This window comes from Phaseolus vulgaris, chromosome 11 (assembly GCF_051622355.1).
Source record: "Phaseolus vulgaris cultivar YP4 chromosome 11, ASM5162235v1, whole genome shotgun sequence".
Taxonomy (NCBI): Eukaryota; Viridiplantae; Streptophyta; class Magnoliopsida; order Fabales; family Fabaceae; genus Phaseolus; species Phaseolus vulgaris.
The window spans coordinates 2,570,580-2,594,804 of record NC_143508.1 but is presented as its reverse complement, the minus strand read 5'-3'; the positions used below and the strand labels follow the sequence as shown (position 1 = coordinate 2,594,804).

At 29.3% G+C, this 24,225-nt stretch overlaps 1 pseudogene; it reads right to left on the bottom strand.

Moving 5' to 3' along the window:
• The window catches only part of LOC150022964 (serine carboxypeptidase-like 35), a 114,390-nt pseudogene that overhangs the window by 32,590 nt on the left and 57,575 nt on the right, over positions 1-24,225 (bottom strand).

Here is a 24,225-nt window from a genome sequence, read left to right as displayed (position 1 = left end):
TCTAGACAAGAACCACCATTACACATGACCCTCATTTCCCTGACTAAGCTTCCAAATTTAAACAGACAACCATTAGGCCTACTTGAAAAACAACAAAGCCTATAAACATCCTTATTCTCTAATTATTTCAATTATTATTATATGCATCATTCTTTTCTTCATCAATCAATATCTATGCCTATATATAATCTTCATCCCATCTCCAAACACATTCATCTCATCTCAAAACTCAATTTTGTAAATTTCTTGCTTTCATTCTCCGTTCAAGTTTTAAATCTTCATCCCATCTCCAAACAGATTCATCTCCTCTCAAGTGAATTTCTTCTTTCCAATGACTAACTTTTTTTTCTATTCCTCCTGAGCATTGTTGTGGGAGTTGCTGGAACCGAATATTCCATTAGGCAACCTGAAAAGGATAGAGTGAAAAATTTACCAGTACAAATATTAATTTATTTTGGTTGCACGAGACGATAATAATTTATTTTGGTTGTACGGAACAATAATAATTTATTTTGGTCGCACGGAACGATGATAATTTATCAATTCTAATCCAATGTTTGTTGTTCCAGAATAACATTTCAGCAGATTTAAATGATGATCAAGGCTTTAGACTATCGAATCTAAAATGACTATTTTTATCATATGATTGTATAATGAAATTGTTGGCCTTTCTTATTAAAAAAATGTAAAAATATTTACAATTTTGAGTAAGACGATAATAATTTATTTTGATCGCACGGAGCAATAATAATTTATTTTGGTCGCACGAGATAATAATAATTTATTTTGATCATATTGAACGATAATAATTTATTTTGATCGTCCGATATATAATAAATTTGAATCAGAGTTATTATTACTTTGCCTAACTAAGAGAACAGAAATATAATCCCAGATATGATATATGAGTGTCACGGGACGAAAATTCTCCTCATTCAAAACAATAATAAATTATTAAAAAAATAAATATTTGCACTGTAATTATTTATTTGCTTTAAATTCTAAATTAATTTCAAGACAATAACAGGTTTAAGAGAATATGCACGGCTGGGATACAGAGAGAGGGATAATTTATTTTGATTGCACTAAGCGATAATAATTTATTTTGATCGCACAACGATAATAATTTATTTTGATCGCACCGAGCGATAATAATTTATTTTGATCGCACAGAACGATAATAATTTATTTTGGTCGCACGAGACAATAATAATTTATTTTGGTGATATGGGACGATAATAATTTATTTTGGTCGTCCGAACGATAACAATTTTGATCACAGGGGCGATAACAATTGTGATCCACAATGTTTGTTGTTTTCCAACCTATTTAAATGATAATAAGGCTTTTGACTATCGAATATAAAATGACTATTTTTATCATATGATTGTATAATAAAATTGTTGGCCTTTCTTATTAAAAAAATGTAAAAATATTTACAATTTTAAGCAAGGCGATAATAATTTATTTTGATCAAGCGATAATAAATTTATTTTGGGAGAGAAGTAACACCAATAGGCAATTGTGGAAGGGCATAAGGGAGAGAATAAGTTTTGGTGATAGAATATGGAATTCTCTTAACAAAATAATTAATTTTCTATGTAATTTTTTATATTTAATAAGTGTTAAAATTAAATATTATATGTTAATATTTTCATAAGAACTTCTAAATTTTGTAACGAATCAATTAAAGAAATATTTTTGAAATGTACATAATATTTCTAAAACATTTATGTGTTCTGATCACACATGACGATAACAATTTTTATCAGAACGATAATAATTATGATCGTACGGGACAATAAAAGTTCTGATTATACAGGACGACAATAATTAATTTATTTTGGTTGCACGAGACAATAATAATTTATTTTGGTCGTATGGAACAATAATAATTTATTTTGGTTGGAACAATAATAATTTATTTTGATCGGGACAATAATAATTTATTTTGGTCGTACGGAACAATAATAATTTATTTCGATCGCATGGAACCATAATAATTTAGTTTGGTCACACGGGACCATAATAATTTATTTTGGTTGCACGACGATCATAGAAATATTATTACTATTAATATCTTATTATTATTTTAATATTGTCAGAATACGTATTTTTATTGTCTTGTCATCAACTTTGATCAGAAATAGATACATCTTACACCACTATTAAAATAGATACATCTTACACCATAATAATTTATTTTGATAGCGATAATAATTTATTTTGATTGCACGGAATGATAGTAATTTATTTTGGTCGCACGAGACAATAATAATTTTTTTTGGTCGTATGGGACCATAATAATTTATTTTGATCGCCCGAGCAATATTCACTCATCCCATGTTCAAAAGACATAATAAAATAATTTAATCAATAAGAATTTTTTAAAAGTTTGTTTCTCTTTTAATTATTTATGAAGGATGTGGACATAATAGGTTAGGTAAAGTAAAAGTTAGGTTGAGGTCATTCTCAAGTAAATTTACTTTGATCATATTGCATTGTCAAACTCTATTTCACAATTTTACATATTTCCATTTTTACTACATGTATATTGTTGTCTTTGCCATTCAATATAAATATGTAGTACCTCACACTTCACAATCAAAGCAAAAAAGCAAAGTCACTACTAAAAGTGAGGATACATGAAATGGTGATTAGAGTTTGATTGTGTAGTATATAGTAATACTATTCATACTAAAAGTAAAAAGTAAATGTACTCATGAACTTTTTTTTCTTTGTGACTCATTTATTTTACTCAATTTCTACCTCCTCTACTATATGCCTCTTCCTTTCATTATCACTTCCCACTCACTATCATTGTTCTTTCTTATCACGGTTACTTCCAATAACCTAACAATCATTCAAATTTTGTATTTCTCATAAGCATCTCAAATTCCAACCACCTTCATTCACAATTTTTAAATCATTAATAAAATACTTTTTTATTCAGTTTCTATATTTTTAAATATTACTCAAATATTTATATTTTAAAATTTATAAACATTAATTTTTTTAACAAATTTTTCTTATTTACATATTTTTTCTAAATAATTATTACTTAAGGTATGTTTAAAATAATTAGTTTTCTAAATTATTATATTCTATACAATTATTTTTCTAAATAACCATAAAGTTAGAAGTTAGGCAAAAAGATATTATGAGAATAAAAGCCATTTTGATTGATACCAGTACAGTATAGAAAAGCACAATGTGTTTTAGATTAGGTAGTTATTACTTTGTTAATACATATTTTCTACTCTGTTTTTATCCATCAACCTAATAAAGGTCAAAACTGTTTAATATAATAATTAAGAGTAATAATTCAGATTAATTGTCTTAAGCAATCTATTAATTATTCCACATGATTTATGCAGATTAATAGTCTGCTCAACCATAAAAGTAGGATATGTCCGAGGGAAAGTGTTGAGAACTTAAGTTTCCATTCTAAGATGCTGAAACGATTTATTTAGTTTTGCGAAAGTTGTCCTACATGACTAGAGCTATTGTTCTTCATAGATATTATATATTGTACAAACAAGATTAAAACTTCAATTAATTTTGTAAATAGTTTTTTACAAAAAATAATTCTAAAAAAAATACATAGATATCTTTTCGAAAAATATTTCACAATAAAAATTACAAGAAAAAGTTATCATGACATTTTTTTAGTTTCATGTTTCTTCTGAAATATTCCAATTATTCTTCCAAATTTAATACCAACATTTCATTGGAAATCTTGTTATCTTTGAGAAAAAGTTCTAACTATACACGAGTACGTGGGTCCTTTCTGTATATATTAGGCTTTAGTTGGGGAACTTCATTTCTCTCTTTTCTCACATGTTTTGTTTTTTTAATTTCACCAGTTTCACCACTTTCATTGTCAAAATGCAACTTGTTGTCTAACTTCTCGTCTTGTTACACTAACAATTGATTATATAAAATAATAATAATAATGAATTAAAATTATTCAATAATAAAATTGAGATTATATATATTTTTATATTTAAAAAGTATTAAAATTAAATGTTATGTGTAAATATCTTAAAAAATAATTTTTGAATTTTATAATGAATGAATTAAGGAGATGTTTATGTTATTGGTACGAGAGGAGAAAAATAGTTAACAATTATACTTTTGAAACGCACATAAGATTCTGAACATTTGAAATTTGAAAAGGAAATTAACAGAGATTAAAGGAAATTAACACCCCTACCCCAATTTCTTTACCATTTGAAAATGATAATTTTTCTCATTTTTCTTACCAAAAAACAGAGAGATATGGAAGAATAGAAGGAAAAGAAAAGATAAAAAATAATAATGCTCGAATGGGAGAAAAGTAACAAGACTATTTTGAGATTATATGAAATGAAATGAGAGGTTAATGCTTGTTCATAAAAGGCATTAAGAGGCTAAGCGTGAGACTTTCCTTTTATTCTCATAAACTTTGTCTAACTTTAATCTTATAATTATTTAGAAAAATAATTTTATATGATGTAATAATTTAGAAAAATGATTATTTACAAAAACATATTTTAAGTAATAGTTGTTTAAAAAATATGCAAATAATTTTTTTTAACAAAATTAACATTTATAAAATTTAAAATATAAATATTTAAATAATATTTGAAATATAAAAATTTGCCTTGATAAATAAAAATATATATTAATAATTTAAAATTTGTGAATGAAAGGGCTTGGAAATTTAGATATTGTGAGAAATACAGCAACACTAATGCATTCTTACACCCATCTCTTTTCACATGTTTCTTTGTCTAACAAGTTTTTTAATTGGAAGATCAAAATATTAAAATTAAAATTTACTAATGAATGATAACAACACTTATACTCTTTTTGACTCACATGAGAAGCTACTAGCAACACTTTAACATGACTACATTTGTTTACTATAATTGATCAAACATTAACATCAACCTTAGAATTATTGTGCACAATGTCTAACCATTGTAACAAGGTGTGCGCTGTCAACCAATATGTTGAAAACCAGCTTCATGTGATACCAAATTGTAAGAGGCACTGAGTCTTTGCAACAGGCATTACCTTTAGCAATCAGAGTCTCACTCAACACCTTTTTCTTCCTAGATGGTAAGAATTTAGGTCACTTTTAGATGGTAAGAACTCATTGAAAATTAACTTGTTAATTTTTTTAAGATAATGTCTTTAGAATTATAAAGAGGATTTCACTATAATATTATCTCTTCTTTTATTTTACGCCTCTTTTCCAGCATCTAAATTTTGATATGCATAAAAGTTTTATTTATTAGGTTATGAACGCTTGCATCTTCCTCATCTTCCACTTAAAGGTATTGTTCTGAATTTCAAAACTTCAATCATTGTATTTAAAGAAGGATCATCAATGCTACTTCTGATATAAATTATAGACAATCAACTGGCTTTGCTCGGATGAAAACTTTAAACATGGTAACCTGAATTTATAATATTATAATATATTATTTATTAGTAAATATTTTAATTTATATTAAAAATTTGTTTCACATGTAAAAAAATTAACAAGTATCTATTTTAATATTTTTCTTATAAATTGGGATAGGAGATGAAAACAAATTTAACTGAAAATAATAGGGAGAACAAAACACTTGTTAGATACACACTTGTTAGTATTTAGCTTTGTTAGGTTAGGTTCCAATGCTTTATTGAAGGGGTTATGGTGTTTGTACTAAGACTAAAGGAGAGTTTTATTAACTTCCCATAAGTTTAGAACTTGAAAAACATTTTGAGCCTCATAATTTATTATCTCTTGACATAAGAATTGATTATTTACGAATCTAATAAAAAAATAATAATTGATTTATTTATACTTTTAGGTTTATTTATATTTGCTTATTGCTAAGTAAATTTGGTTTATTAATATTTTTCTTATTGCTAAGTAATTTATTAATATTACTTTTATTTAATATTTTACTTTTGGAACCCCTTTTTTCATTTTTCCATACCCTCCGTTCTAAAAGATGTTGGGCCCATTGGACTGAAATATCAGTTTTTCTATTTGCTAACATTACGTTTTATATCCGCACCAAATTGGCTAAAAAGCTTTGGCACATTCGGCTCCCGGCAGTTATGCTATTTTCCACCCTGTTTTAATATGCACACCACTTTCAGTAGAATACGTGGGCAATTAGGCTAGCCCAATGGTTACTATTTACAGCCTTTCACTGACTGTTTATTCCTGCACCTCCATACCTTCTTCTCACACCTCCATAAATTTCTAAATTTCCAAAAATGCCCCTCTATAATATTCTGGATTACGTGAACTGGAAGTTATTTTTCAAATTTGTAATTAGCTTCCGGATTATAGAATTCGGAAGCCATTTTTCAGATCCATGATTACTCTCTGGATTACATAATCCGGAAGTCTTATTTAACATCCAAATTATGTAATCCAAAAGTCTTTTTTCAAATGAGTTTTCGGATTACATAATCCAAAAACTACTCTATGAGGGGTGACACAAGAAGGATAAAAATGTATTTTCAAGTTGTGTATGGAGGTGGCAAAAGAAGATATGGAGGTGCAGAAAGGAACAGTCCCTTTGACTTTATGTCGGCACTATAATTCCTAAAAGGCATGGGCTCCTCGGCCTAGCCCAACTGTTTTGCTATTCCACACCCGTTTTATACTATCCCACAATCTTTTCTAGAAAACCTGGGTCTTTTCGGCTGGGCAAGAGTTTCCTATTTCTAGCCCTCGATTTTATTTATACACCACAAGCTTTCCTTTTCTCTAAACGTGTGTGCCTTTTCAATTCACCCATTGGTTTTGGTATTTAGTACTCATTTTGACATTATACCTAAATAAATTTTAGAAACTTGTATGAGAATACGCGTATGTAATATAATATAAAAAATAACATCAAAACATTGGATAAGTGCATCTTTCATTGGGACAAATTTATCTTTTTACAAAAATCATCTTTGACGTTTATAATTAATTATTTTGTGAAAGGCATAAGATTTGTATTGCTTCTCGTATTTGTATTCTACTTAATTATTTTGGTAACTAACTATTTGGTGTGACTAAGTTCCCAAATTCAAATCCAACCTCATTCTTTGGAGCACGTTAATTATTTTTTTTTCAGATCATTTTCCCACTCAACCATAATTTTCAATTATCTATTTTCTTTCACTAAAATATTAACATCTCCCTAATTCACCTCTTACCATGTTTTTCTCTTTTTAGAAACAAAATGTGGTCGTTCAAAAACAAAGATAATGACAATTTAAAAAAAAAAACTTATTTATTTATTTAATAATATTATTATCATTTTCTGTTTGCATCATACTTTTTGTGTTACAATATGATATTGATTTACATTTTTATTAATGCATACACTAAAAAATAATCATACACATGAGAAAAGACATAGAAAAGTGAAAAGAAGCAAAAGACAAGGAAATATACAGAATAATGTGTTTAGAAGATGAATCCATGAGGCTAAAATCCAACAACATCTCACCATTGTAAGGCCGACTACCTAAAATACCAAAGAAAAAAAAAAAGCCTACATACCTAAAATATCAAGGAAAGAAAAAGGCCCACTCACCTAACAGAAAAAGGCCCATTCCCATGCCCGCCACTTCACTGTGTCTTTGCACTGGTTACGCAATTTCTCTGCCACCAATCCCAATCTCTGTCTTACGCGTAAGGTTAACTTGAATTTATATGAATTTTTTAGAATTAAAAAAACTTATCAGAATATGAAAACCGAAAATTGAAGACTAGATAAAAATAGTCATTTTAGACTTAATAGTCAAAAGTCTTGATCATCATAATTTTATTCTGAAAATAATAGACATTGGACTAAAATTGTTATCGTTCAAGCGATCAAAATAAATTATTATGGTTTCATATGATCAAAATAAATTATTCTTATCTCGTGAGACCAAAATAAATTATTATCGCTCCGTGCGATCAGAATCAATTATTATTGTCTTGCTTAAAATTGTTATCGCTCGTGCGATCAAAAAAGACAATATTTTTATATAAATTATAAAAAAACACAATATTAAAAATATATGATGGATTATGAATATGGCATAATTGTTTAATTTTTTTACCTATTATGTTAACTTGTATAAGATAATTATGTTACGTTCTAACATAACATAATTTTAGTAGTGTCGTTTCTTTCCATCTTTTTAATCTAGGAATTGAAAAAAAAAAACTTATTAAAGTAGTGACTTTGCTTTTTGCTTTGATTGTAAAGTGTGAGGTACTACATATTTATATTGAATGACAAAGACAACAATATAAATGTACGTGAGGAATAAATGTTATTCACGTGATTTTGTACCATCATTTTGTCAAGGCAAACTTGCATTGTTATATTTGTCAGCTTGGTGCTTCTTAAAGCGGTTGATTTTGCTGCATAAGTTTGTTTATGACATCGTTTATTAAACAAGAGTAGTTTAATTTTACAAGGTTATGGATATTATTAAAGTGTTTTTTATTATATGCTACACAACAATCTATTTATGTTTTAAATTAAATTTCTGATAAATTTATTAACATAAATTTAAATGGATATAAATTTAAATAATTATAAATTAAATTAAATACTAAAACTGGAAGATACAATTATGATTAACAGTGACTAATGGATCAGGACAATACTAAAAAGAAATTAAATGTCATGGTACACTTTTTGGAATGCAATTAAACTGTATTACAAGTTTATAAATAATTGAAATTAGCATAAACAGGTGCATAATAAAGTTATTTAAGAGAGGAAAGAAATGATATGGTATTCTTTAATATATATACCTGATAAATTTTTTATTTTTTTATTTTTTATTTTTATTTCTATTTTTATAAAAGTTTTCATGTTAGGCATCACTATGCAACTTGACATCTCAGCGAGGCTGACACCTCAAGTAACAACAATCATCCGCCATCACATGAAAAAAGTATTATTATTTAAAAAAAATACAAAAATATGGGGGGACTAGACCAAAACCCACATGTTAACAAAAACGATACATAGGTAGACTATACATATTCATAAATAATTCTAAGAACAGACTAGATGGAAGTCTATTATACCAATGAAATGATTATCTATGAATGAACCCTAAATTAGCCAACTTATCAGCACATGCATTCCCCTCACGAAAAATATGAGTAACCCTAAACCTGATTGTCCCACAGTAATTAAGACAAGTATTCCATTGATTACGAAGCATCCACGGAACATTAGTCCTATCAGTAAACGCAGCACAAACCAAGACAGAATCACATTCAAGCCAAACATTAGTAAGTCCCATCTTTTGAGTTTCCTCCATATAATGTATAACTCCATAAAACTCAGCAATCAAAACAGTCTGAACTTCAAGAAACCCTGAAAAAGCACCAATAAATTCTCCCATACTCCCACGAAAAATACCTCCACAAGTAGCAAGACCAGGATACCCCTAGCAGCCCCATCCGTGTTAATTTTAACCCAACCTAGTGAAGGAAATTCCCATCTAACAGGAAGAGCACGAAGAACTTTTCCACTACGAGTCTTAATACCAAAAAACTTAATCACATTGAAATCCAACATATCATTCTTCATTGAAGCTTTAGACGAATTTCCCACTAGACAAGTTAAATCTTTAATTACCGAAATAGCCTTAGAAACCTCAATCTTATGCTGAAATCTAGCATAATTCCTCATACGCCATATCATTCATATAGAAAGGGTTGTCACAACAAGCTTAATCAATTTAACCAAAGGACTACCATCACTCTTAATAAAAGAAAGAAGATCATCCTTATTAGAGAAATGAGAAGTAAGAAAAATCTGTCAAACCCAACTCCAAATATGTAATGCATTAGAACATTCAAAAAATAGATGTTGAATAGATTCTTCATGCTTTTCACAAAGCGTACACATAGAACATATATGCAAACCCTTATTATGAATATGTTGATCTGTAGGAAGTCGCCCATGAAAATTTTTCCAGAGTACTAAAGTTTTGGAAGGCAGAATAGATGAAGACCAAATGAACTTACCCCAATCACATGGAACTCCGGGTTCCTAGAAAAAAGTCCTAGCCGGTTTAAGAGTGAAACGACCAGACTCATCTAGAGTCCAATTAGGAATATCTTGTTCCTCTCTAACCATGATATGATTAAAAAACTGCGGCATCTGCTGTAAAGATAAGGGAATATTCCAATCATAACCTGACCAAAATTGAGAGACTGTATCCGGAATGCTAGCCCTATCAGATAACCCTGCAATATTGCTAAAGAAGTAGTAGAGCACCATTTATCATTCCAGAAATTAATAAAAGAACTTGTACCAACAGTCCAAGAAGTATAATCAAGTATGATAGAATAAAATATTAACAACTCCCTAATTCACCTTTTGGACTGGCGATAACAATTCTGGTCCAATGTTTATTGTTTTCAGAATAAAATTCAAAAAATTTAAATGATGATCAAGACTTTTGACTATCTAAGTCTAAAATTACTATTTTACCGAAAATTTGTGAAAATATGTTATATATAATTATAAGCAAGGTTGTCAAACTCATGAGTCTATGTAGACTCGTGGGAGCTCCGTAGACTCGACTCGTAGACTAGACTCGTAAGAGTCTACTTTCATATTAAAAAAAAAAAAATAGTTTCCTAGAGCATTTTTACTTTTATTAGAAAATGCAGTTCTATTAACCTCACTTGAATTTGATCCACTCCCTCCCACACATTCTTTAAAAAATATACTGCTCCTCCAAATCCAATTTTTGTCCAAAAAACAAAATGTGCAGCAAGCCCAATTAAAAAAACAGACTTCATTCTACAGCAGCCCAATAAAAAAATACACAACCCTAATCCCTTCCCTACCCTAATTTCACACCACCCTCTTTAACCTTAAATGATAAGCAGCAACCTAAGACCACTGCGACAGCACCACCTGCAACCCGCGAAATCTACCACCGCACTCCGCAGAAGAATACGAAGAAGACGCAGTTCATACGAAAACACAAACAACACCGTTTTGGGGCTTAAAAAAAACCAGTTGGACTCGCCAACTCGGACCAGAGTCGCGAGTCCACTGCGATTTCACCGAGTCCACCGAGTTTACCCAAAAAACGAGTTAACTCACTATCGAGTTAACTCGGTAAGGCAAAGTGAGAACGTAAACTCGGACGAGTCAACGAGTTGACTCGCGAATTTGATAACCATGATTATAAATTTTAATTATTTTTGAAATACTAACGAGTAATAAATCATTTTTCAATTTAAAATATTTCTTAAACATAAATGTTCACAAAAGTTCAATTACTATATTTTATAAGAAACTCATATTTTTCCTTAAAACCATACCATATAAATATAAATATTGTCTAATTAAAATGATAAAGTTTACCTATAGATGGGGTAAATTAGAAGGCAGAAGATGGAAGGGATTGAGAAGGGGTAAATTAGAAGGGAGAAGATGGAAGGGATTGAGAAGAAAGGAAATGGGAAAAGATAGAAGGAGCTTGTTGTGGTGCAAAGATAGGAACTTGGTGGCCAGCACCTCTAATGGTGACAAAAGTAAGACCGCCTTCATACTCCCCCACCCACCCTCTTACTTGTCTTCCTTCAAACCAAGCTCTCCACCCTTTCGTGACATTCAATTTTATCTCTTGTAAGCTGGATCTTGTTGATAACAGTGGAACTTTGCCATCAGTGTCTCCACTGTAAGCACAAATATTATAATTAAAACATTCAAAACAAAATTTTCTCAAACTTTTTCAAGTACTATACTTTAATTATGTAAGTAAATATACTATACATCCAAATGCGTAAACAGGCACCTAAGAGCCTGTGCTTCTTGGATCATTCCATTTTTTAATTACAGTGCTTCATCACAAAACAAAAAATATTTTGATCGCACGGAGCGATAATAATTTATTTTGATCGCACGCAGCGATAATAATTTATTTTGATTGCTATTTTGGTACGGGACTTACTTGTGGAAGAACGTCAGGAGAGAAGTAACAGCAACAAGTCACTTGTGAAAGGCAACTGTGGAAGGGCCTAAGGGAGAGAATAAGCTTTGGTGATAGTATATGAAATTCTCTTAAAAAAATAATTAATTTTCTATGCTAAAATAAAAAAAATGAGATTATGTAATTTTTTTATATTTAATAAGTGTTAAAATTAAATATTATATGTAAATATTTTGATAAGAACTTCTAAATTTTGTAACTAATCAATTAAAGAAATATTTTTGAAATGTACATAATATTTCTAAAATATTTCTAATCGCACATGACGATAACAATTTTTATCAGAACGATAATAATTATGATCGTACCGGACAATAAAAGTTCTGATTGTACCGGACAACAATAATTTATTTGTGTTTGCACATAGAGATAACGATTCAGATCGCACAGTACCATAATAACAATTTTGATCGCACAAGCGATAACAATTTTGAGCAAGACACTAATAATTGATTTTGATCGCACGGGACCATAATAATTTATTTTGGTCGCACGGGACCATAATAATTTATTTTGGTCGCACGACGACCATAATAATTTATTTTGGTTGCCCGAACGGTAACAATTTTGATCGCACGGGTGATAACAATTCTAATCCATAGTTTATTGTTTTCAAAATAAAATTCAACAAATTTAAATGATGATAACAACTTTTGACTATCATAAATCTTATAATGTGATATAAAACTTTAGTATGGGAGTGGGCCTTTTTCTGTTAGGTGAGTGGGCCTTTTTCTTTCCTTGGTATTTTAGGTAAGTAGGGTTTAGGGAGTTGTTAATATTTTAGTGAAAGAAAATAGATAATTGAAAATTATGGTTGAGTGGGGAAATGATCTGAAAAATATCTACACCACCTTTTAATAATTTTAAAATTATTATTATTATTATTGAATAACTTTATCTATTTTATTACTAAATAATTTTAATTTATTATTATTATAAATATTATTATTTTTAAAATTTTATTATTATTATCTTTTATTAATATCTTATTATTATTTTAATATTGTCAGAACACGTATTTTTACTGTCTTGTCATCAACTTTGATCAGAAAAATAGATACATCTTACACCACCACAGTAATATATTTTGCTACTCAAACCTTCTAAAAATTTTCCACCAATGCATTTCCTAAATACCATTTTTTGAATATATTCTCATACAAGTTTCTAAAATTTATTTAGGTATAATTTCAAAATGGGTGCTAAATACCAAAACCAATGGGTGAATGGAAAAGGCACACACGTTTAGAGAAAAGGAAAGCTAGTGGTGTATAAATAAAATCGAGGGCTACAAATAGGAAACTCTTGCCCAGCCAAAAAGACCCAGGTTTTCTAGAAAAGATTGTGGGATAGTATAAAACGGGTGTGGTATAGCAAAACGGTTGGGCTGGGCCGAGGAGCTCATGCCTTTTAGGAATTGTAGTGCCGACATAAAGTGAAAGGCTGTAAATAGTAACGATTGGCCCACGTATTCTAGTGAAAGTGGTGTGCATATTAAAACAGGGTGGAAAATGTCATAACTGCTGGGAGCCGAATGTGCCCAAGCTTTTTAGCCAATTTGGTGCGGATATAAAACGTAATGTTAGCAAATAGAAAAACTGATATTTCAGTCCAATGGGCTCAACATTTTTTAGAACCGAGGGTATGGAAAAATGAAAAAAGGGGTTTCAAAAGTAAAATATTAAATAAAAGTAATATTAATAAATTACTTAGCAATAAGAAAAATATTAATAAACCAAATTTACTTAGCAATAAGCAAATATAAATAAACCAAATTTCAAGACTTAAAAAGTATAAATAAATCAATTATTATTTTTTATTTGATTCGTAAATAACCAATTTTTATGTCAAGAGATAATAAATTATGAGGCTCAAAATTTTCAAGTTCTAAACTTATGGGAAGTTATTGAATATTTTGTCTAAATTTAATCTTATTATATGGTCAGGTTTATGAAGTTGTAATACTCATATTATTGTTTATGCACAAGATATTTTTATTTTTATATTAGTTGAGTCTAGTTCTACTTGAGTTGCATCCTATGAGTTTTTGTTATGTAAATTTGTTTAGCAAAAATAATTCATTGAACGAAACTAATTCATTGAACATTTCAAAATATAGTTCCCATATTTATGATATTAAAATATATAAATAGGCATTTTAAAAATAAAAAACCATTTTGAAAAAAAGGAAATCGTGTGAAAAAAAAAATGTTACGATTTATTAAATTAAAATTATGAATAATACACATACATTTCAGGAAAATAATAAACTTTACAAGTATCTTAATTAATTTTAATTATTTTACTACATAAAAGATAATGCTAAAAATTTAATAAAAATAAACAGATAAAACATATATATATATATATATATATATATTAATGAAATTATATATAATATAATGCTAGATATTTCAAAATTAATGAACGATACATACACCTATGAATCACTTTTCCTGAGAGTCTCACTTCATTTGTTAGTGTTACTGCTACGTGAATCACTTTTCCTGAGAATCACACTTCATTTGTTATTGTTACTTCTACACCCGTGAATCACTTCTTTTGAGAGTCACACTTCATTTGTTAGTGCTACTGCTACGTGAATCACTTTTCCTGAAAATCATACTACATTTGCTAGTGCTACTGCTACATTCGTGAATCATTTTTCCTAAGAAGCACACTTCATTTGCTAGTGTTACCTTCTACACCCATGAATAATTTTTCCTAAGAGTCAAACTTCGTTTCTTAGTGCTACTTCTACACCTGTGAATCACTTTTCCTAAGAGTGTAGTATATAGTAATATTATTCATAATAAAAATAAAAAGTAAATGTACTCATGTCCTTTTTTTTTTCTTTGTCACTCATACCTACTCTACGTGTCTTTTTTTTTTCATTGTCACTCCTCACTCATTACCATTATTCTCTCTTATCACACTTCCTTCCATTATAAAACCCAACCTAAAAGACATTACAATTTTGTATTTCTCACAAGCATATCAAATTTCAAGTACTTTGGTTCACACATTTTAAGTCATTAACTTTTTATTCAATTTTTATATTTTTTAATATTACTTAAATAATTATAAATTATTATATTTTATTCAATTATTTTTCTAAATAATTATAAAGTTAGAAGTTAGGCAAAACTATTATGAGAATAAAAGTCGTTAACCTTTTATGTTGATATCAGCACAATGTAGAAAACACAAGGTATAAAGCACAAGAAATAATAACAATGTATACTTACGTACCATGCGTTCTTCTCATCCACTTTCTAATCTTATTTCATTGACTTATTTATATCTAGCTACATAATGACACTTCTCTAAACTAATCCTCACTCGACAACAAAACGAATTATATTATTCAAAATAAGTAGGTAAATTTGTTTTTGCTTTTCACAGCAAAAACTTAATACAATAAATATAACCCCATCTTTGTTACCACTTGGTTAAAGATTTCATTGATAATATATTTTCTTTAGAATTTGGCAGAGAGGGTGTTTAATGTTACTATAGAAAGTAGGAAAACCAAAAGATAAAAATACAGGGTTCAGAAACTTTCTTCCATAAATTTTTTGTCCAATGTTTAGGTATATAAAAACAAATTGTCGATAGTCATACAACAATTATAATGTCATTTAAGTTTTCATACATTCATTAGTTCTATATTAAAATGATGTTGTAAATGTTTAAATTTCTTCTTATTTAAATATACACTTATATTAGTATAGGATATTTAAATGATTTGATGTATATAAGTGTTTGTATGAAATTTTTTATGATTTTTATGAATGAAAATTATTATATTGATATTGTGAAAGTGAATATTTAATACATATCTTGATTTAGATGACATTCCTTTTCACTTGCAACCTATGTAATAAACTATTTTATCAAGTATCAAACATTAGGTTCAATAATAATTCTTTTTAGAATTTATTATTTTGTGATATTTGTTTTTTTTAAAGAAATTAATATTAAAAATCATAACATTTAATAAATATTTTGGATGTCACACATTGTATTACATTCTCATAATAACTATCATCTCACGCCAAACATACATTAAACACATTACATTTTAGAATGAATGTTACTTCATCACATGTCAAACTATTTGATAAATAATATAATAACATAATATAAATAAATTCAATGTTCATGTTCGAAATATGAAATATAACATTAACTATGGCTATACTACATTTTGAAGTATTGAAATACAATCAAAATGGTCTCTCATTTCTTCCAAGCTTGTTGATTTTGGGAATGTTATCTGTTACTTTGGTTCTACCTTCAATTAATTAATATATAGAACAATTTCACTTTTCTCATCTAGCTTGCTTAAGACATATCACTAAGATGAAAACAAATATTTATTTTGTATTATTTTTCTAGTGTATGCATTAATTAAAAATGTAAATCACTATGATAGTAGTTCAGCGTATTCATTCACTGTCAAAATTATAAAAAAAATATTTGTCTAAAAGTTGTGATCTTTTTTCTTTTCAAAAGATAAATAAATGTAGAATCACTTACTGCATAACTAATAAGAGTGCAAAGCGAGCACTAGAAAAAATATACTTTTGTCCACCACCACACTAAAACCACCTCCTCTGCAACTCAAACCACCACCAAAGAGGAAAAGCAAGTTTCTCTGCACCCTACACTGTTTTTCAAAATAATGAAGACAAGGGTATAATGAGATTTTAAAAAGTTCGTCGGGTGCAGGAAGTAATTGTCTTTACTTTTTCATACCCTCGGGTCTAAAAAATGTTGGACCCATTGAGCTGAAGTATCAGTTTTTCTGTTGGCTTCTTCTTCCTGCACCCCTACATTTTTCTTCCTGCACCCCCACAATTTTCTAAATCCCGAAACTGACCTTGACCTTTTATTTGAAAAAGGACACCGTGATTACCAAAAATCGGGATCTGGGAGTGTGCTACGGATTCATCAATCCAGAACTGAATCCTTTTTTTTTTCAGATGATGGAGTGTTCCAGATTGTTGAATCCAGAAGCCTAATTCTGTTATGGATTGGTGGATTCGAACGCTTTTTTTTTAGTTATGGATTTTTAAATCCAGAATGCATATTTCTGTAATGGATTGGTGGATTCGGAATTTTTTTTTGAATGATGGATTTTTTAATGTGAAATGTGTATTTTAAATTATGGATTGGTGGATCCGAAATTTTATCGGAAGTGTCAATTTAAAATTTTCCGAATTCCATAATCCAGAATGCAGAAAAATAAATACAGTTCAAGTGCATTTTAAGGTTTTTAAAAAATAATAGGGACAATTTGATCTTTGCATAACATCGTGGGGTGTAGGAAGAAAAGTGTAGGGTGATTTCGTACCCCCTTTTCTTTTCGTATTATTTTTTTACTATACTTGTTGTAGCATTATAAACATTAGGTCAAGATAAATCTAACCCCTAACCTGGATCCGCCTAAATGTAGGGGTGCAGGAAGAAACTGCCTTTTCTATTTGCTAATCTTAAGATTTTATATCCACACCAAATTGGAAAAAAGCATGGGCACATTAGACTGCCCAGCATTTATGCTATTTTCCACACTTGTTTCAATATGTACACCACTATCACTAGAATACCTGGACCATTCAGCTAACCCAATAATTACTATTTACAGCCTTAGATTTTATGTCCGTACTACAATTCATGTTTGTCCTTTTTATTTTTACTTTTATTTTTAAAAATAATTATATTTCTCTAACTCCATACTTTTACAATAACATAGGGTAAGTAAGAATTATGCGTTGACCGCTTTTATTTTTTACATCAAATAAAATAATGTAAATGTAAACTCTCTCTATTTTTCAAATATAGAATATTGTTATTACTGACAAGTAAAATTTACCTAAAAATAAACTTTAACAATCAAATTAAAAAGATAATCAACTAACAAACAAAATTTTACAATCACATTAAAAAGATAAAAACTTAAAAATATGTACTAGGATATATTATTTAAAAGTTATAATTAAATAATATATTTCTATCTTCTTCGCATGTGGATTAATAGATAAAAATAATCTTATTATAATTACTAGTAAAAGTAGAGAAATTTGACCCATCCATGTGACCCAACCTCTTTTTTTTCACTACCGTTGTACAAATATTTGCAAAATTCACTGCAGATTTCTTTATCACTGTTCATAATAAGTTATAGTTACAATAATTTTCTAAAATATTTGCAATAATTATTAGAGACACTGGTACACCATATTTAGAATACTTTCAATATTAGTGTGGTTTATTATTCATGTAAAAGATGACACACACTTGTTGTTGGGAAGCATTAAGTATAAATTAATAGGAGAAGAAAGAGATTGTAGAACAAAATACATACTGGATAAAATAAATATTGAAAACAGTGAAAATTAGGAAAAATTATCACAAGTAAATAATTTATAATTTTAAAATCAACAACAATTTTTAGTTGTTAAGAAAAAAAATTATAATTATAAGTTACAGTTACTCTCAGAAATGTTAGAAAAAATATAAAAATAATTAGTAGATAGAAATAGAAGCTAGAAAATTAATAATAATTTAAAATAAATAATTATTTTACCATGTATTACGAAACATGACCATGCATTATGGAATATATATAATAATTTAAAATAAAATAATTATTTTAAAAGTAATTAATATCGATCTCATGATAAATAAAAAAGTTATTATTATTAATTATATTGTACATATCAGTTTAATAAACTCACTAAAAATTTTCATCACTGCACTTTTGGTTTATTCATCACTGCTCTTGTTTTGTTATTGAACACGTCTTTCTTTTTTTTACACATGGTTTTAAATTTAAAAAAGGTACCAGGTACCTGCTTGCCTAACCCTGCCAATTGAATTTGAGAGTGGGATCACTGACCTGATTTATTAGTGTAGCAGTAGCACTATCCAGAAAAAGTGATTCACGGACTAGTGATTCCTTTTTTTCTAAATGTTTTTTTATTTTCAAAATGCCTATTTATATATTTTAATATCATAAATGAGTATTGATTATTTCACACTAGTCAATGCACCAAATCACATCATCTGCCTTATATGCATAGAAAGAGAAAATGTGCAGAATTCCAAAACAATTAAGCATAAACCTACTCCAACTCCTACTTTCTAATAAAAGCTTATACAAAAGAATTGTCACTTACCTCAGATGTACTGTGGTTTCAAGAAATTTAAATTAAAGCATTGAAAGCAAAGTTATAAATTTCAATTCAGGAAATAGATTACTTTCTGTGTTGGGTTTGGGTTATTAACCTGGTTGCCTTAAAAAATAATTCAAAGATTAAAGCAAATAAATGTGTTTTTAAATCTAATTGTTAAATGAAGTTCTTCAAGTGAAGGATTGAAAATTAATTGAAGCTTGAAATGATAAACAAAGAATAAGAGTAAAAGAGTGAGTGACAATCAATGTATTAAATAATTATTTCCTAAGTACTTTTCATGTTTGTACTTTCCATTTTCATTTGTTTTGGTTCCTTTTTCTTGATCCCACATAATAATAATTCGGTTTTCATTTCCATGCTTACCATTCTTTTCATTGTCCTTTTGTATAGTGAGAATTATTCTTTCCATTTGAATACATGAGTTTTTAATTAAAAAAAAAGATATGTGGATGCTCTTGGGAAAGATATTTGGTTAACATTTTATTTCATTTTACTCTTTTAGCCAGAGTACACCCAACAGCTTTTGAAACATAATATTAACGTTTTAGCAATGATGAAATTTAAGTAATAAGATATGAGTACACAACATGTGATATAGATCTTAAACACTGTGATTCAGTCAAGAAGGAAGCTGAAACTGTGTACATATTATGACTACGTACACTGGTGGCCAAGTTTCTGTTTCACAAAAAAGAAGAACGGGAACAAAATTTATTCACGGAAATACTAGCCTATTTATATAGACTTGTAAAGAAAAAACACAAAAACAGAAAGTAGAACAAACAAAATTTGACAAGAATCTCAAAGTTGTCTCCAAATCCATATTATTTAAAATAGTATTTTATTTTTTGTACCGGTACGGGGGAGAGATCGGGACCCACCCGGCTGCCCGATGCCGTGTCAGCCTGATCGAGACCATGAGAACCTGGCCAACCGGCCGGGGCCGAAACCTTTGAAGACTTGGCCGAACGGCCGGAGCAGAAACCTTTGAAGACTTGGCCGAACGGCCGGAGCAGAAACCTTTGAAGACTTGGCCAACCGGCCGGGTCCGAGTCCTTTGAAGACTTGGCCGAACGGCCGTAGCAGAAACCTTTGAAGACTTGTGCCGAGAGGCCGAAGCCTTTGAAAACTTGCGCCGAGAGGCCGAAGCCTTTGAAGACTTATGCTGAGAGGCCGAGGCCTTAGAAGGCTTGGCCGAAACCGCCAACGACTACAGGGATTTGGCCGATGGCTGACCCGCACCGTGGGAATCTGGCCGATGGCCGAACCCCATTACAATTAACGCTCAGACCGAGATCAGTGAAGCTAATCCATCATCAAGAATTAGGTAATGCAACCCTAAGCGGTATCCACCTCGATAAACGGGCCCAACAAGGTAGGCCCACTACAATAATATAAATAGCACGCATTTCAAGGAGTAAGGTATGTCATTATTACTGTTCACCTACCTGAGAGCTAACCACCCGCTTTACTGACTTGAGCGTCGGAGTGCCTTCGCAGGTACCCCCACCATCCGGTGTTCACCCGACGACCGAGTGCCGAGTGCCGAAAGATAAGCAGGAGGAAGAGAAGGATCCCAGTTCATCCCTCAACCACCTGCCCGACCGAAGGAAGGAGAAGAAGACTTCAACAGTTCTCTAGGTCCCATCTCCCTAGCAGGAACATTTTTTAATATAATAATTAATTTTTTTCTTAAAAATTAGTTTTTATTTAATGATTTTTTTAGTGATTGTCAAAATTTATTTTGATGTTTACCATTTTTTATCATCACAATTATTCTTTCTAATCTAGTGTACGAGTTCTTAATCAAAGAAAAAGATTTATAATATTAAATTTATCTTATTTTTTATGTTTTTTATTTTATTTTTCACACTTTTAAATTGTATTTATTCGATATCTTTATAAACAAACACCACATTATTGAAATTATTATAAACTCAGTATGTACATTTCTTGTTTCAAAAGTTATTGTACATCTTTTCACATACAATTTTTTCATCTAATTATAAAATTTTCTCATATATCACATGTCATGTCTTTGTATTTGTATTGTTATGTCTCATATATTATTTAATTATTAATTTAAATAATATATTCTAGTACATATTAATAAAAGAGCTCGGCTAAGAGGGTCGAGGACTACCTAATTGAGTGTATTATTGAGAGACCAAACCCTAGACCCTACGCTTTGTTTCTCCAGCAGACATTATTATGTATAAATATTTTATTTTTGATAAATAAAGCTGAGAAATTAAAGGCCTGAATATAGTGAGTTTAGCATTTGGTTATTAATTATTTATACATAATAATGTGATTGTGTTTGGAATAATGGTACGTAATAATTGGGAAGAGTAGAAGAATGAAAAGTTTTGCCTTGTGGTAAAAGGTTTTCTATACCTGCAGTCCATTATTAATTTCCCATAGCATGCTAAAATGTAGTGAGATAAAGAAGAGAGACGATGTGTGAGGTGCAACTGCAACTGTAGTGTTGTAGGTGAGTTCAATAAATAGACCATTTTCCTGAAAAAGCCATACATGATTGGCAACTGTGCAGTACCTTAAATACGTGAAAGGAAACTTGGCATAAGCAACCACATGGTCTTAATTTGAGAGAGAGAGTGAGAGTGCTATTTATTGAGCCTCACCTGCAATGCATCACCACAAAACCTGCAATTAATGCATCACCACTACGGCATTTGTTCTTGTCTTGCCTGCATGCATCCGTCATAAACAAAATAGGGTGCTCTTTCATGCACAGGATTAGATCCCACCCTCAAATTTTACTTTTCTGCCTTCTCTTTCCACTACCAGTTTATATAAAGCAGTGCTATGACATCCCCTCAAACACTCTGCAGTGCAACTCAAACCCCCTCTCCTTCATACCAACACTCACCTCTTCGCCTCTTCTATTTTCATTTCTTCATTTTAATTCATTCTCAATCATCTATGCTCACTTTAACTCTAACTCTTTAACCCTTTTCCCTCATCTCATCACTATCCGCTTTCATCGCTGAACCACAAACCACTTTTTCTTATTCTACTTCTGGTGCTGATATTTTTTGGGTTAAGATCTTCAACGATCCATGTTGCAGAAGATGTGTTCTGGTAAAAAAAAAGTGCAATTGTGAAACTTACTGTGATACTCAACTTGAAACTTGATTTATTTGGATAGGTAGTGATATTTATAGTACCGAAAGTTTTCTTTAGTGCCCTTTATTCCATGGTATATGACCTTGTAGTAAAAAAAATAAAGGGAAGGCATAGAACAGAAAGAACATGATCTTTCATGCACAGGATTGGATCCCACTCTCAAATTCAATTCGCCGGATCAGGGAACCAGGTACCTGCTACCTTTTTTAAATTTAATAATTCTTATATAGAGCTTGTGAGTGAGCGATGGGCTCGTAAGTGAAGAATGAGACTCTTTAAATAAGAAGGAGAAAGCATGTGTAATTTTAGAAACCTAGTTTGATTGGTCTTTGATCCTTTGGAGTGTATTACAGCCTGATGCAAGAAGTTCAAGTCAATGTTTAAAGCTACTATAGGCTTTCTCACTAGGAGGTGTTTGAGGAAATGTCACTCTGCAGCAGTGCAGGTATAATAATCTGCTTATTTTCTTTGCATTATTTAAGTTTATTTTCTCCTTTCAGATCTTCCTTCATTTACTTGTATATAATATGGGTTGTGTTGTTTTAATTTTGCAGTGCAAATATCATATTCTTGTAATCACCTGTGGGCTACATGTAACTATATTTAATTTTATTAAGATAATAAGTTTACTTTATAAATAGTATTTAACTATAATTAAATATTATAAAAATATTTCTTTTAAGAACTCAAGTTTTTGAGGATAATATATACTTTAATATAATTTAATTATTATGTAAATTTTATATATTGATGTATTTTTTTAATGTATTTTAAATGATAGAATATTATGTTCTACAACTTACTGGAGTTATATACGAAAGAAATAAAAAAAGTCTTTACATAAATCTTAATGAAATTATGATAACTATGATTTCATATTTTATAACCTTTTCATTTTTTTTTTTGTTATATCACAATTTTTGCAAGATTTAAACTAATTAGATAGATTACAAAATATATAATTTGTTTTGCATTAATTTTAACAATATGGTAATAGTTATTAATAATAAATTTTCAGATGAAAAATGTTGTCATTAACGATGTCGTAGATTTAAAAGTCATATTTGATTATGTTTTGAGTCATAAACATCATTTCAAATCAAGTATATGATGGAATATGAGAGAATTGTGATCTTAGGAAAAAGAAGCAAATTAAGAATTGTAGTTGGATTGTGGTCAAATTTTTAAAAGTCTATTTTAATATTGATATATTTAATATCTATACTTCATTGTGACTTAATGATACTGAAATACCTAATTCAAGTAAACATGTTGCACTTCTCTCAGATCAAGTGAAAATAACATGTTTCCTTGAAATTGGTCTTTCAGTGTCGTTAAGACACAATGGAGCATAAATATTGAATATATCAATATCAGAATAGGTTTTTAAAAACTTGCCCATACTCAAACCACAGTATCTTGTTTGAGTCTTTTTCTTAAAATCACAATTATCTTTTATTCCATTGTATATTTGTTTTTGAAATTAAGAAAAATCACAATTATCTTTTATTCCATTGTATATTTGTTTTTGAAATTATGCCATAACTTAAAGCATAATCAAATATGCCCTTTAAACATGTGTCATTGCTGATCACAAGATTTTCCTTCTGAAAATTAATTGTTAATCATTATTACTATAGCGTTAAAATTAATGCGGAAAAAAATTCTATATTTTTAGTTTATCTAATTATTTAAACCTTGGAAAAGTTGTGATATAATAGAAAGAGGAATGAAAATGTTATAAAACATGTAATATAGTTACCATAATTCCCTTAAGATTTATGTAAGGGTCTCTTTTATTTCTTTTGTTTATAATTTCAAGCAATTGTGAAACATAATGTCCTATCATTTCAAA